Source organism: Lissotriton helveticus, chromosome 4_1, assembly GCF_964261635.1.
Source record: "Lissotriton helveticus chromosome 4_1, aLisHel1.1, whole genome shotgun sequence".
In the NCBI taxonomy this organism is placed as follows: Eukaryota; Metazoa; Chordata; class Amphibia; order Caudata; family Salamandridae; genus Lissotriton; species Lissotriton helveticus.
Genome location: NC_136063.1, coordinates 1,096,754,889 through 1,096,772,020, shown reverse-complemented (window position 1 = coordinate 1,096,772,020; position 17,132 = coordinate 1,096,754,889). Strand labels below are relative to the sequence as shown.

General features: G+C 44.5%; 1 protein-coding gene across 1 annotated transcript in view; it reads left to right on the top strand.

Moving 5' to 3' along the window:
• GALNT12 (polypeptide N-acetylgalactosaminyltransferase 12) overlaps positions 1 to 17,132 on the top strand; it is a 1,011,450-nt gene that overhangs the window by 304,266 nt on the left and 690,052 nt on the right. The window lies entirely within an intron of this gene.

The following is a 17,132-nucleotide window of genomic DNA, read 5'->3' as shown; positions in this document are numbered from 1 at the left end:
CTGCAAAAATATTTTTTATTTGTACCTCTTGACAATCTCTTGTGACATATTGTGCATTGTGCAAATCTGCTCACTATGAACACTTCTTAAAGAATGTTCAAGATAGATAAATGGCCTTGTTCCTTTAAATTTTTTTAGTTGAAAAGCGTATTATCCAAAAATATTCCTTTATTTCTCAATGACATTATTTTCTATTTTGTTTTTGATTTTTTTGTCTGTTTGTTTCTTGTGGTTTTGTACATGGCCATTCTTGATAACTCTGGAGCCATATCTGTTTCAATAGTCTGCACCTCCCAAAGGACTTTCTGGGTAGGAATTTTTGCTGGTGCCACTGATGTTTATGGTCCTCTAGCTTCCCTCTACTTGATTACCAATTAGAGATGTTTTCTATGTTCGGTTTTATGATGATAGACCACGGATGTCATCCCACCTGAATATTTTCTATTCGTCCCTCTAGAGTGAATATTTTCTCAAAATGTGCATTGTACTAGTTTTGGAGCACTTTTTTCTCAACCTGTGTGTTGAGTGTGTAGTTCTTCCATGGTGTATTTAATTTTTGGAATAGGACCTGCAGCATTTCTGGCCCTGGCCGCGAGTTTTAATAGGTGAATGCCTTTGCGAGACTAGAGCGCCACCCTGCCACAATGGCCGCTCTAGGACACAAATGCAGGAAGTGAGGTAAAAACATCCTGAGATTAGCAGCCTCGAAGGTACTCCCTCCACTCAATCAGCAAGGGTTAGCTGCGGTGGACCGGGGAGACCAAACTTCAGGCAGGAAGCGTGAGTAACAAGAAGATAGTGCAATCAGCAGTACAGTTTGAGATTTTTAAAACAACGTTAAAATTACCGTGGTAGATATCAGCAAAGCGCTAGCGCAGCTAAGGAGCCTTGAGGCTGGCGGACATGCTACTTTAAGTTTATGTGTTGAGTTCTTAGATGGCTCTAAAAAGAGCCCTTGTGTTTATTGAGAGATTTTGGTACCTACTAGTAAGTACCTATACAGAGTCTAAAGTTTATGACGAAGGCTCTGTTTCCCTCATCTGTAAAATGTACACCATCTTTCCTATAGATGCCATCCATATTGAAACGGAGGTTGTTGTGGTTAATGGACCCCATTTTATAGTCTCGGAGAAAAGCAGAAACAGATTTATTCACATGTTTCCTAGCTTTCTCAATCTATGGACAAAATTGATTGGCCCAGTTCCATTTATGCCTTTGGCATATGTTAGAATAGACAAAGGCAGTTTTGGGGAAAAGTGACATCAATTCTCCAAAGGTGTCCTTCATAAACATTTCCAGACCTACCCCAGTCAATGTGCCTAGGTCATTGCCACCGCAGTGCACAATTATGAGGTCAGGGTGTTGGAGATGCAAAAAAGATTTAACCAATGGCATCAATTGGTGCCACTTTAACCCTTTCTGTCCAATCCATTTAATGTCTACGTTTGGTAAACCTAGGTCTTTGTGAATTCCTTTGTTTTCTGCGTACCTTTGGCTCCAGAAAATATAGATGTGTCCCACAATCCACACTCTAAGCATTTTGAAGGGAGGTCTGGATGCACTCAGATGGTCTCTGTAAATGAAATGACAGTTTGAAAACTAACATTTTTCTAAAATAGTGGATAAGATGCAGTTTTGAAAAAAGAAAATAAATCCTTGGTTGTTTGACAACTTTCCACACTGAGATGTAGGGTGCATGTTTCTGTTTTTTAAAAGCATGATTCTTAGTGGTTAACAAAATCTGACTGAAGGAAACATTACATAGGATAAGCTGATATGTTGAAAAGTCAAGCACACTTGCTGTTTTGATTAGCAACATTGTTTGATGAACTTTTAGTGTTCCATGAACTGTTTCTATGGTAACAGGCAGAAGGCAGATTAGGGGTAGTGTTCAAATTTATGTCAATTGGAAAGGGTTCAAATGTGTAACCAATAGCAATGTGTGTTTGCTTTTGAATTAATGTGTGAAGCAATGTGATTTGATGTTCAGGTGTGTATGTGTTCAAAATGGGAGGGAAACGTTGCCATTCTTTGGTTCTGGTGAGCGGTGCACAGAAGAGATATTCTGTATAAGAAAATCTGGTGTGTGACTGACGTACTTCTTATTCTACAAAACAATTTGAAAGGTGAGTTATTAATTTGTGAGGGGATGTATGTGGTGCATTTTGATCTTAATCAGACTAATGTGTTTCTCCTGCTAAAGTGCAGGGAGTATTTTTTTTCTGTAGAATTGTATTGCGAGTGTGTGTGCATTTAGAAACCATTCTGAGATGAGCATTTGTGTAATTCATGTGTTTGCAGACAGAACTCTATGCTGTTTTCATGTTTTGGTAGAATTAGAAACCACTAATTTTTTATGTATGTTCAAAATGAGTCAAGTTTCTACACTAAAATGCAGTACTCATTCTAGACTATGAAATGTGTTTTGGTAAAATGCAAGGGATAGTGTTGTTTGTCTAGAATCACACAGTGATTCTTGTGTGCATTTAGGAATAGTTCTGATAGAAGCACTCTATACTAATGTTTAGTAGAATATTTTGTGTAATGTGTATAGTCACCTTAAGTGTTGTAGACTAGTAAATGTGTTTTGGTAAAATGTAAGGGATAGTGTTGCTTGTCTAGAATCACACAGTGAGTCTGTGTGCATTTAGGAATCACTCTGAGAGAAGCATTGTGGTACTTCATGTGTTTCCTGACATGTAATTGATTAAAAACGTATTGTGTTTTCAAATTTTTTTAGAATTAGAAAATAGTCATTGGTTATGTGTTTCCAAAATGAGCTTATTATTTGTAATAAAATGCAGTTATGAAATATGTAGAAAGGATGGTTGATGTGTTTGCAGACAAATAAGTACATGTACTGTTGCAGTGAGACAGGCTTTAGGGTACGCAGTTCTTGAAACTCCTATGCACTATGCATGTAGTAGTCTAACCACCACCCAGCCAGCTCTGGTCCGCTCCTATCCTGAAAGTTTCAATGTGATTCGTCAAGTGGGGGCCGAGAAAAAAGGGGGGTCCCAAAACATGTTTCCCCCATGCAATTTCCCATAGGACCTTTAGCCACTGCTGAACGGAATGACACAAAAGTTGGCAAAGAGGTAGCCCTCAGTTCAGACGTGTGCCTTTTGCTTAAATGGTGTCAATCTGTTTAGTAGTTCCTGAGAAAATTACAGTTAAAGTAATTTAGATATCTGTGGGCGCGGTGGATCCGCCGATTGTGCGAGGATCGTCATTGTACCATAAGCGCAGCCTTCTGATCACGGGCTGAATGCTAATTGGCTGTCAAGTGGTTGTCAACATTCAAAACCAGGAACTGTTAGCAGCCATTTTGTTCCTCGGTAGAAGCGAGGCTGAGGAAATCAGTGGAATATGTGTGCAAAATGTAGAAAGGGGGTAGGGTAGGAATACTTTTACCCTCTAGACCTGCTTAGGGAGTCCCAGAAGCACCCCCAGGGCACACAAATGTTTTTTGTTTTTGACTCTGCTGTAAAAAAAATAAAACAGAGCTTTTTTTTATAATTAGCCCCCGGGGGGTGTTAAATACCGGGGGGAAAATTATTAAAATCCGGGGATCGTCATCCCCCGGGGCTAAAACAAATAGTGTGGGGAGAGGTCTAAGGTCCCCAAAGCGGCATTTATTGTGGGAGGGGGACTGCGTGGCCCCCCCTTCTGGAGCACTCGAGGGCCCGTCACCCACGGGGCTATAAAAAAAATACCACCACCTTTACATTTGTCTTTCAGGCCTATATTTCACCAGTCACTATCCATGCACCCTACACTACTCAAGCACTACTGCACTACCCTAAAACACTATCAGAGTTCGACCCCCTACACTACACAAACAGCACTGCACTACCCTAAACTCTAATATACTATCCCAGCACGACTCCCTACACTACCCAAATACCATTGCACTACCCTAAACCTTAAACTTACCCCAGCACGACCCCTTACACTACCCAAACACACTGTACTACCCTAAAAGAGTACTTCAGCACGATCTCCTACACTACATAAACACCACTGCACTACCCTAAATCTATCCCAGCACGTCTCCCTACACTACCCATTCACCACTGCACAACTAAACCCTAAAACACTACCTCAGCACCACTCTCTACACTAACCAAACACCATTGCAGTACTGTGAACCTTAAATCTACTCCAGTACGACCTCCTACACTTCACCAACTTCACTGCACTATCCTAAAGTCTAAATCTACTCCCAGCACAACCCCCTACACTACCTATTCACCACTGCTCTGCCCTAAACCTTAAAACACTACCCCAGCTCGACCCCTACACTACCCAAACACTATTGCACTACCCTAAACCTTAAACCTGCCCTAGCACGACCCATTGCAGTACCCAAACACCACTGTACTACCCTAAAAGAGTACCTCAGTACGAACCCCTACACTACACAATCACCAGTGGACTACCTTAAACTCTAAATCTATCCCCAGTACGACCAACTACACTACATAAAAACCACTGCACTACTCTAACCCCAGAACAGTACCCGAACACGACCCTCTACACTACGCAAACACCATTGCACTACCTTAAACCTTAAATCTACCCCAGCATGATACCCTACACTACTCAAACACTACTGCACTACCCTAAAACACTATCAGAGCATGACTCCCTACACTACAAATTCACCACTGTACTACCCTAAACCCTAAAACACTACCCCAGCACGACCCCTACACTACCCAAACACCATTGCAGTACTCTAAACCTTAAATCTATCCCAGCACGACAGCCTACACTACTCAAACACTACTGCACTACTATAAAACACCATGACAGCACAACCCCTACACTACACAAACATCACTGTACTACTCTAAACCCTAAAACACAACCCTAGTACGACCCTCAACACTAACCAAATACCATTGCACTACCCTAAACCTACCCCAGCACGACCCCTTACACTACCCAAACACCACTGTACTACCCTAAAAGAGTAATTCAGCACGATCCCCTACACTACATAAACACCATTGCACAACCCTCAACCCTAAATCTACCCCAGCACGACCCCGTGAACTACCCATTCTGTAGTAGGGGATCTCTGTGTATAGTCATAATCTAGTGAATAGTCCCGCCCATGTGCGTGGACCCCGGAGCAATCAAAAATAATCTCTTACAGTGTCGAAAAATGCAGAACTGCACAGACACTTAAGAGAGAATTTAAAGACAGATAATGCAGCCTAAAAAGGCTACACTGTCCAGTACTTCAACTAGAAATTCCACCACAAAAATCCACAAAACTGCAAAGCCTGTACAGATTTCCCTTGCTTTAACAGCAAAATCCCTCAGGAATGATAGAGAGAAGAACCTGGACAGACAAGCCCCATAGGCTGCCATTATGTGGCTCAGAACAGGATACTGTGCCTTTAAGAGAACTTTCCAGAACTTCACAGTATCCCAGAATGCCCTGCAGGTCCCAGTTACTTTCAGTTATTTTTTCCGGCTCCTGCAAGCAGGACCCTGGAGCATTGAGCTCTCCCTTTTCAAGGGTTTATTGGTGTTTTTCACTGTAAAATCGATTTGAGTACTTTCTAAGTACTTTTAGGCTTTTCTTCTTGGTGTTTTGCACTCTTTTGATGTCAAATATGCCTGCATTATTTGACAAATGCCCGGAGTGCTCCAGGAAGAAGGCAAAGTCAGACCCTCATGAGGTGTGTATCCTCTGCCTGCCCTCTTCCCATATTCCAGAGGAGTGTGAGATCTGTCAAGGCTTCTCTGGCAGGACCCTGAAGGACAGAATGAAGATCAGACTTCAGGGCCTCGAGGAAAGGAGGCTGAAGGCGCAAGGTGGGTCTGGAGGGGCTTCATCTGCCCATGCTGAGGCCTCTGGGGGGCTCCCCAGGGGCAGGAAGTCCAGCAAACGTCCACATTCTCCGTCTAGGTCGGTAGCACTGACCACGATGTCGAGAGGGAGGTCCACGGCCAGCTCCCAGTCTCCCCAGGGCTCTGGGTCGAGAAAACGTCGCCCGTCGACGTCGAGGGACTTACACAGGCCGCCGTCGAACCCAGTGACGATTTCTTCGTCGTCGTCTTCGGCGTCGACGTTGAGTGATCGGCGTCGACGGGCCCGGCGTCGGCGCTCGCCTCGAAGGCGAGCGCCGACGCCGGGCCCGTCTTCGAGGCGACATCGCCGTCGACGGACAGGACAGTGTCGTCGTCGAGGGGATCCTCGTCGTCGAGGCCGCCGTCGAAACGGAAGAGGTCGCCGTCATGGCAGAAGAGATCTCCGGCGAGGAAGAAGTCGCCGTCGAGGCGGTCGAGGTCGCCGTCAAGGCGTTCGAAGAGGTCGCCGTCGAGGCGGTCGAGGTCGCCATCGAGGCACAAGAGATCGCCATCGAGACATAAAGGATCGTCGTCGAGATGGTCGGGCTCGACGTCGAGGCCGTTCGACGCTGAAGCATAGAAGACGGTCGATGCCGAAGGGGCGCTCGACGTCGAGGGACCTACGTTCGACGCCTGGTCACCGTTCTTTGGCGTCGAGGGGTCGTGCTGACAGGCCTAGGACTGTGGGAGGCTCCCCTCAGTCCGGAAAGGATGGCGGGTCACCGGGATCGGTGTACGCGGAGGTGTATACCCCGAAGAAGGCTGTTCCACCTCCTCCTCCGTTGCCAGGAGGTCTACCTCTGAGGGCTCCAACCCCTCCTCCGTTGCCTCCTCGGCCTCCACTTCCAACAAGACCTAGGACCCCTGTGCCGAGGTCGGTCTCGTTGCCCAGGCTTCCGACCCCTCCCAAGAAGACTCCTAAGTCTAAGGAACCGCCCAAGACGTCCGCCCCGGGGAAACCGGCAGAACGCCCCAGGCCTAGGAGGTCAAGGTCGCGCTCCAGGCAGAGAGACAGATCGAGGAGCAGACGCAGGTCCTCCACCAGATCTAGGCATCGCCACAGGAGGCATAGGTCCAGATCCCGTACAGCATCATCTAGGACCCGTTCCTATTCGCCTACTCTATCGGATTCTCCGGAGACTAGGGTGTCCCCGGTCGACGACATTGGCACGTTCCAGGAGGTGCTCCTGAGGGGGGCTGCGAAGTTGGGTATCACGGTGACGGCTCCTACACCTACGACGTCCGTGATATTCGAGACGCTTCACAAGAAGCACCTGTCTCGCCCTCTTCTGCCGTTGGTCCCAGGACTGGTCGAACCGGCGGAAGTGCTGTTCCTTACACCGGCGGTGGTGAACGCTGCTCCCTCAAGACTCCTGAAAAAGTACTGAGCTCCTGACTCGGACCCGGCATTCCTACGTGTGGACCCGGTGCCCGACTCGGTTATAGTGACGGCGGCCAGGAAGTTACATTCTACCTCCCCGTCCTCCACAGTGCCACCGGATAAAGAGAGCCGCTGGATTGATTCGGCTGGTAGGAGAGCCTGTGGGACTTCTTCCACCACTATGAAAGCCTCCAGCGATTCGGCTTTGCTAGGGCGGTACAACCGTGCGCTATGGGACTCCCTGGAACAGTTTGCGGACCTTGTGCCACGCGACAGGAGGGAGGACTTCCTGGAATTGTCTCGGAAAGGATGATGGTTTCCAACCAGGCCATCAGTGCCGCTGCGGACATAGCGCTGTTGGCTGCACATGGCTATGTCACGGGGTCAACCAGCGCCGCCATTCTTGGCTCAGGCTTACGTCACTCAAGCCTGCGGCGCAACAGCGGGTGGCCAATCTGCCGTTTTCCGGTGAACACTCTTCGGAAAACATGCCGACGACGAAATGGCCCGGATGAAGGCCGAGACTGAAACCCTGACGGCTGTGGGTCTGGAGAAACCCAAGGACAAAAAGCCTTACCGCCAGTTCCAACGGCGGTTCGGCTCGCAGGGGAAAGGAAGAGGACAGACTTCTGGAAAACAGCAGCAGCAACAACGGCAGCAGTTCCGGAGACCCTTCCAAAAACGTCAGAGGGGTAGAGGTGGACAGCAGTCCTCTACCGCGACCAAAGGCCCGGCCGGGTCTCGCCCCTGAGCGGTTACTTCCTCTTCATCCGTTACCCGCTCCGGTGGGGGGAAGCGTTCAATTTTTTCTGGCAGAGTGGAGAAAAATTACTCAGGACAAGTGGGTGCTGAATATTGTTTGCAATGGATACAGTCTTCGGTTCATCAGCCCTCCTCCATCGATTCCTCCGGTCAGCTCGCAGTATCAGCTGCGCGAGCTCCAGGCGGAGGCCGATATCCTGTTAAGGAAAAGGGCGATAGAAGATGTACCTCTGTCTCAAAGGGGAAGAGGTCTGTACTCCCGGTTCTTTCTGGTCCGCAAGAAGGACAAGAACGAGTTCAGGCCCATTCTGGACTTGCGACAGGCAAACAAGTGGATTCGCAGAGAAAAGTTTCGCATGCTGTCGTTGCATCAGATTTATCCTCAGTTGCAACGGGGAGACTGGCTATGTGCCATAGACCTACAGGATGCATACTTCCATGTGCCCATTGCACACAACCACAGGAAGTTCCTGCGATTTCAAGTCGGCACCAATCACTATCAGTACACGGTACTTCCGTTCGGGCTGAAGTCTGCGCCCAGGACGTTCTCGAAGTGCATGGCAGTGGTAGCGGCACACCTGAGGAAGAACAAGGTGTTTGTCTACCCGTACCTGGACGATTGGTTGATCAAGGCCTCCTCCTTCTCGGAAGCTCAAGCACACTTCCAGAAGACGTGCGTTCTGTTGAACAAGCTGGGGTTGCACATCAACATGTCCAAGTCTGTTCCGACTCCGGTCCAGTGCATTCAGTACTTGGGAGCCTCCATCGATACGCTGTCAGCAAGCGTGTCTCCTTCGGAGGAGCGACGATTATCACTCCTTCGGAAGGCTCAGGCTCTCATGTCCACTCCGTCTACGACAGTAAGGACGGTGTCTTCTCTACTGGGATCGATGGCCTCTTGTATCTTCCTGACGCCACATGCGCGGCTGCACATGAGACCGCTGCAGGAGTGCTTAGAAGATCAGTGGGACCGGAGGAGAGGTTCTTGGGACAACAAACTACGACTGTCTCTGCATGCTCTTCAGTCTCTGAAGTGGTGGTGTTCAGCGGAGAATCTCCTCAGAGGGGTTCCCTTCCACAAGGACATTCCCACACAGACTATCGTGACGGATGCTTCTCTCCAGGGATGGGAGCGCACTCCGGAGACTTACAGATTCGAGGGACGTGGTCCCCGACGGAGTCCACGTACCACATCAATTTCCTGGAACTCAGAGCTGTTCACTTACGCTGAAGGCTTTTCACCCGTCCTTCCGGACCAATTCTCTGCTTGTACAGACGGACAATACAACTACGATGTATTACCTCAACAAGCAGGGGGGCTCAAGATCCCGCACTCTGTCGCAGGAGGCGCAGGCGATCTGGCACTGGCTTCTGGCCCGAGGACTGTCGATAACGGCCACTCATCTGCCAGGTGTGCAGAATGTTCAGGCAGACGAGCTGATCAGACTGATTCAGGAAAACCACGAATGGGTCATAAACAACGAAGTACTAGGAGAAGTCTTCGCAAGGTGGGGAACTCCAGACGTAGATCTGTTTGCCACCGCCAAAAACAGCAAATGCCGAGACTTCGCCTCCAGGTACTACCAGCCAGGGACGCTGGGGAACGCGTTATGGATCTACTGGTCGAACAGCTTTCTGTACGCTTTTCCACCCATCCCCCTGATCCCGACGGTTCTCATCAAGCTGTCCCAATCCAGGGCGAGGATGATTCTGATTGCCCCGGAATGGCCCAGACAGTGGTGGTTCACGGACCTGCTTCACCGGTCTCTCCTTCCTCACATGAAGCTGCCGTGCAGGCCGGACCTTCTCACGAAGTTCGGGGGCGAATGGTGCACCCCAACCTCTCGTCTTTGAGTTTGGCGGCATGACTCCTGAAATAGTGCAATATGGCCATCTGAATCTCCCAGAGGAGTGTATGGACATACTAACGGAGGCTAAGCGACCTTCCACTAGGACTTCTTATGCTTACAAGTGGAAGAGGTTTTGCATCTGGTGCAAGTCTAAGAACTATGACCCTACGACATGCAAGGAGGATGTCATCCTTCCATATCTGCTACATCTGGCGCAGTCTGGCCTTAATGTCCATTCCATTAAGGTTCATCTGGCTGCTTTGACTGCCTACAGGAAATGCCCTTCACAGACTTGCTTCTTCCAGATCCCTGTGATCAAAGATTTTCTGGAAGGCTTGAAGAAAGTATTCCCTCCTGTCAGGCTTCCTTCGCCTTCATGGGACTTGAATGTGGTGCTGTCCAGGTTGATGAGGGAGCCTTTTGAACCTATTCATAAGGCTTCGTTGCAGCACCTGTCCTGGAAGGCGGCGTTCCTCGTGGCCATTACATCGGCCCGCAGGGTGAGTGAAATTCAGGCGTTGTGTTGCCAAGAACCTTATACTGTATTTCATGCTGCTAAGGTTGTTATGCGTACTCACCCTAAATTTGTTCCCAAGGTTATTTCTGATTTTCATATCAACCAGACTATAACTTTACCTACGTTCTTTCAGAATCCTTCATCTCCAGCGGAAAGGTCCTTGCATTCCCTGAATGTTAGGAGGGTGCTGACATTTTATCTGGATAAAACCAAAGATATTCGTAGGTCAGACCAATTGTTCATCAATTATGGATCAGTCAGGACGGGTCTTGCTACCTCTAAACAGTCCATCTCGAGGTGGATTGTGTCCTGCGTACAATTGTGTTACCAACAAGCTAATAAGACCTTAGGGGGAAAACCTAAGGCTCATTCCACCAGGGGCAAGGCCGCCACGACGGCTTGCTTCGTAACGTGCCAATTGCGGAGATCTGCAAGGCGGCCACTTGGAAGTCGGTCCATACCTTTGCTAGGCATTACTGCCTGGACTCTGATGCCAGGGCAGACGCTCAGGTTGGGCAGGCTTCGCTGCGAAATCTGTTCGCACAATAGTGGTGTTAATTCTCGTTTCTCCACCACCGCTTTGGTGTGGGGATGGGCTTGCCATTCTATTCACTAGATTATGACTATACACAGAGATCCCCTACTACAGAAGGAGTAGTTTCTGTCCTGTAACTCCAGTTCTGTAGTAGGGGTATCTCTGTTATAGTCATAAGCGCCCGCCCTCCTCCCCGGTGGGGAGAAATATTCATGTACGGAATGCTACAGGTCTGGCGTGTTACGCCTTCAAAAAGAACTGAAAGTAACTGGGACCTGCAGGACATTCTGGGATACTGTGAAGTTCTGGAAAGTTCTCTTAAAGGCACAGTATCCTGTTCTGAGCCATATAATGGCAGCCTATGGGGCTTGTCTGTCCAGGTTCTTCTCTCTATCATTCCTGAGGGATTTTGCTGTTAAAGCAAGGGAAATCTGTACAGGCTTTGCTGTTTTGTGGATTTTTGTGGTGGAATTTCTAGTTGAAGTACTGGACAGTGTAGCCTTTTTAGGCTGCATTATCTGTCTTTAAATTCTCTCTTAAGTGTCGGTGCAGTTCTGCATTTTTCGACACTGTAAGAGATTATTTTTGATTGCTCCGGGGTCCACGCACATGGGCGGGACTATTCACTAGATTATGACTATAACAGAGATACCCCTACTACAGAACTGGAGTTACAGGACAGAAACTACTCCTTCACCACTATACTACCCTAAACCTTAAAACAATACCCCAGCACAAGTGCTACACAACACCATTACAGTACTCTAAACCTTAAATCTACTCCAGCACGACCTCCTACACTACACAAACACCACTGCAGTACCCTGAACTCTAAATCTATCCCCAGTACGACCCCCTACAGTATCCGTTCAACATCACACTACTCTAAACCTTAAATCTATCCCAGCATGACCCCCTACACTACCTAAACACTACTGCAGTACCGTAAAACACCAGCACAGCATGACCCTCTACACTATACAAACACCATTGCACTCTCCTAAACTCTAAATCTACTCCTAGTACGACCCCCTACACTACATAAACAGTAATGTACAACCCTAAACACTAGTATTGTGATCATTTAGTTATTATGCATGTACTCATACAGTGCTTCAGGTTTTAGTGTTATGGAGTGCTTCAAAGTGCTATGTACTATGTATGTACTGCTCTTACCACCTTCACATTTGTGCTTCAGGCCTACAATGTCTTAGTCAGAATTTATATGGAATGTGTTTGTATAGTAATAAAAAAGTATAATTTTAAAGTTATTAATAAATATTTATATATGATTATTTTTTTACAGATACTGTTTATCATCATTAAAAAAAAGTTATCATGCCGGAAAAAGAAAGAAGAAAAAAAGGTCAGAAGTAGGATACTTACTTGAAAAAAACTCAACCACAAGTATTGGAAGATCAACATAATGTGACTAAAAAGAGAAAAGTTTCTGGTAAGTCCACAAAGGACTTCATAAAAAATATTACTAGATTCAGAAAAAAATGGAAATGTGCAAAGCAGTGAAAATGTTCCAAGCACAAAAAAAGTGCAAAGAATAGGAAAGGAAAAAAAGACAATGTACATACAAAGGATACAACTTCTAGTAAAAGAAGAGAAAATCAATGTAAAGAAATCCGCAATAAAATATTTTACAACAGAGTAGTCCATCATTTGATGAAAAATACAAAGAAATATAGAAAGAGAACAGTATTTTATAAAAAGAAGAAGAATATCGAATCCATTGTTGAAAAGGCTTTTAAAGTAAAGAGGAACCTGTTTATTTTAGTATTAAACAGAATTCGATCACTAGATAAACCAATGCATTTAATGAAGGCCAAAAGTAAGAGGAAAAGAGTAATTGACAAAAGTAATTTTTGTGACATTTTCTTAGGGAAATTGAAACACAGTTGAAGTTCTGAGCCTTTCTTTAATGAAGAGAGTTATTTACAGGCCAATGATTAGTTGCATGCAGTTGACACCAGTGGTCAAGCTTATGAGGTTAGAAATGGTTTTCCAATTGAGAAAGAGCAAATGGTTCCTAGAAATGCAGAAGAAGTGATAGCTGATGAAGTTCTAGGCCGACGTCCTAAAGCCCCAAGGTACACTTGGGATTGTAGTAGTATTTGTAGTGCACGACAAGAATTTATTGATAAATTACGTAATTTCTAACAAGCATTGTGTAAAAAAAGTGTTAAACAAAAGATTAAGGTGTTGCAAGGACTAGTCCCTTGCAGAGTGATTAAATGATGGTTTCCCAGGTCATTCTCTGGCTTGTCTTTCTAGGAAAGTATGTCAAAGTATTTTCACCATTTCAGGATGTTGGCAGTACATCATACTCAAATGTGGAAGTTAGTGAGAAGATTGTATTATGCAAAAAGTCCAGCACTAAAGGTAAATGAGTTAAACAATGCTCTTTTGCGTTGGTCAGTATCAGGTGTGAAAAAGGTTTGTGATGAAATTGAGTTTTGTTACTTTGGTCCTGAAGAAGAGAGTGGAGAAATTCAGACATTAATAGAAGAAAATGTTGTAGAGAATGTTGAATATAGTTGTACAACAAATTTTGAAAATGAAATTACAAAGTTTAAGGTGATTTCAGGTGAAAGGCCAAATTTTTCTTGTATTTGTATTCGGCGATCTCACTATAAAAATCAGACTAGGAGTGTTGATCTGTATTTGAAAAGTGAAAAAGAAAATAATAAGTGGAATAAAATGTCCGCTAGAGCTGTGTATAATAATTTAGAGTTAGTTGCTATTCCTCCAGAATTGATAGATTTAAACACCTATGAGTCTATTCTCATTCAATGTGTGCATCCGTTTCAGGCTATGTTCTTATGGAGGCTAAAACAGGTAAATTGCCTCCTTCAGATTTACAAAAAAGGATTAAAAGGAAGAGTTGTGTATTTACCGTTAGATTTAAAGAAAAATATTGAAACTATTGGTGTAGAGAGTGTAGAAAGTGAACCACTGGTAATTCTTGTTAATGGTGTGCCGACTAAGAATAAGAAAATCTGGCAGGAGTTAGTGGATGTTAGGAAAGTGCAAAAGGCAACATTGTATTTGATATAAACATTACATAGTATAAGAATGTTTATATGGGAGAAGAAGAAATAGTTTTAGCAGAAGATACTGAAACGTCAAGTAGAAAAATTGAAAAGGTGGACATGTTAAGATGTGAAGAAATCTATGAACATTACAGTGTGCATCCACTTCATTCAAAATAAGTGATGACGAACACTATTGAGTTGTTCCAAATAAAAAAAGCATAGGAAAATCCCATGAGTGTATGGGAAGAGAGCTTGGAAGCTCGTTGTTTTCCGCAGTTGTTTCTAACTGGAAAAGGAGGACGATATGATGAACATCCTGTGCAGATTCCCGCATCTGAATATCGTACAACAAGATTATATGCAGAAGATCCAAGATTTCGACAATGTATCCCTTATATATTTCATCTTTTGCTTGAAAGTGACTTGCCTGGACTTTCATATGCAGTCAATCACATTTCAAAAACTGGAATAGTCAAGTCAAGTCAGAAACACTTTATTCGATTGTTTTAAAATCATAAAAAGATGCTACAGAACCATTTTCAATCATACAGACAAAATTTTTAAAACAAGTTAAAAAGTTAAGAATTGCTATGCACATGGAAAATTCATTAAAAAATCATCTTTACAAACATATTTACAGTAATCACAATCTTATAGTCCATTGACAGTATTCAAAATATAAATATAGTGCAAACTAGAATGTCTATTACAGAGATGCTAGCCGCCTGGGGGTAAAGTGCAAAACATGCAGTTCATGAGTTCATATTTGACACATTTCATGGTTACATAAAACAATGGTAAGTTATTCTATACAAGCAGTTAAATTACATTGATTATCTGACTTTAATCTTGCTTGCTTTGACCGGATTGACATAGTCAGAAAATTGGCTACCCCATACATTACTACTGAAGTTTCCATGAGTTGTAGGTACAATAAGGCTGGTTTAACCTGCACAAAACCTCTCAGAATTGGTTTAATATATCTTTCCCTCCCATTCTTATAAAAGGGACAGAAAAACAAAAAATGTAGTATATCCTGATCTGAGAAGTAGTCACATTTGCAGGGAGCATTTTCGTGAGGCTTACACCATTTTTCAAATTCACCTAGCAAAAGATGTGCTTGATTAAAACGAAATTTAGTGAGGACCCACCTATGAAAAGGTTTATTTACTATCGTTAAGTAGGATTGAATAGATAACGAAGCAATCAACATATAGTGGGCCCTAACAGTTGGTTTTAAAATTTCGCTAGCCTCTCTCTCTGATTCCTTTTTCTCTATAAAGTTTTTCTTTACCCAGTCAATGTCCTCTCTCATAATGCTCTCGGGGTTTGTATACAACTCAGGTCGGCCTAAATATTCTACTGTACTTTTAATGTATTTTAGCCACCCGATCTTAGCCACGTTTTCCCTCCCCATACAGTCCCTAATAATCACATGGTTTAAAATTAAAGCTGGATTAAGCCATATCCTAATCCATGACAGTAATGGGGCCAGAGTCAAAGAGTCTTCAATGTACCCTATTCCCAGTTCCATATGTACAGGAAAGGCTGGGGTGGATTTTGGAAGGCCCAGTAGGGATCGGAGAAATACATTTTCTTCTCTTTGTATATGGCCCAGATTTTTATAACCCCATATCATGGCCCCATACCTCGCAATGGACAGTGTTTTAGCTTTATAAATTGATAGAATAGCCTCAGGTGGTTTACCACCCAACCTTTTAGCAAAACCTAGGATGGCGGCAGCCGATCTTTTTACTGCCGCAGCTTTACTTTTGATTTGTGGAGCCCATGTCCCATTCCCATCGAACACCACACCTAGGTAGGTAAAAACTTTTACTTTAGATAACACTGAACCATTACAGGTGAGGGTTTTCATACCATTTTTGCGACTGCCTACTGCCATAACGTGGGATTTCTCAATATTAACTGCTAGATCCAAGCTTTGCATAAAAGCCCCAAAAGAATTTAAAAGGCGTTGTAAACCATTAGGGGTTCTTGCCAGCAATACCGTATCATCGGCATATAATAAAACCGGCATTAAGGAGTCACCCATATGTGGTACATCAATGGAGGCCGTTTCCAGGGTCTTTCCCAGTGAATTAATATAAAGTGAGAAGAGCATTGGTGCCAGGATGCACCCTTGGCGCACCCCCCTTCCTGATTTAAAAAAGGCAGTGCAATTTCCCTCTTGTGACATGCGTATCGTTGCCCTTAAATCACTATGAAGTCGTGCCGAGAAATTCACCAGTGCTTGGTCTAACCCCAGTTCCAAGAGTATTGTCCACAGCTTTGACCTATTTACTAGGTCAAAGGCTGTGGACAAATCCATAAAAGCCAAATACATCATACCCTTTGACGCTACAGTGTATTTACCCAGGGTAAGGAGTAAATTTAGGCACTGATCCTCAGTGCCTCTCCCGGCTCGAAAGCCATACTGGGCTTCACACAGGATGTTATTATTTGTCGCCCAAGTTGAGATTCTTTCCAAAATAACCTTACCCAAAATTTTAAAAGAAGAATCTAACAAAGAAATGGGCCTATAGCATCTAGGGTCTCCCCTTTGGCCCTTCTTGAAAATGGGAATTATAACAGACTGTGACCATGTAGTTGGCGCTTTTTTCCTTTCCAAACTAATCACATTGAAGACATTAGTGAGAACCACTGCCCACATGCCCGAATTTGATTTAAACATATCGGCTGGTACGCCGTCTGGGCCAGGGGCCTTCTTTCCTGCCGTGTCCTCAATTGCCTTCTGCACCTCTTTAATGGTAAAACTGGCCAAAACCTCTTCAGTTTGGAGCAATTTTTGATCTTGAGAGTCTACAGCAATATTACTACCATAGATATTTTGGAAATGCTCCAACCAATCTCGTTCCGCAATATTCACTTCTAAAGGTGCATTTTCAATCCCGTTAAATAGGGGAGTATTAACGATTTTCCAAAATTTGGCACTGTCCTTCAGGGTGGCTTTTTCATATAGATCTTCCCATGCCCTTCTTTTAATTTCGTTTTTCCTTCTTAAGATGTTTGCCTTATAGTTTTGTCTTTTACTGGCCACTTCCTGTTTATCACGTGGTATCTTATTTAGAGCTTTATATAATTCACTATGGGATTTGGAGCATTCTTTGTCAAACCATCCCTTAACCCTTTTCTCTATCTTTTTCATGTTACTTTT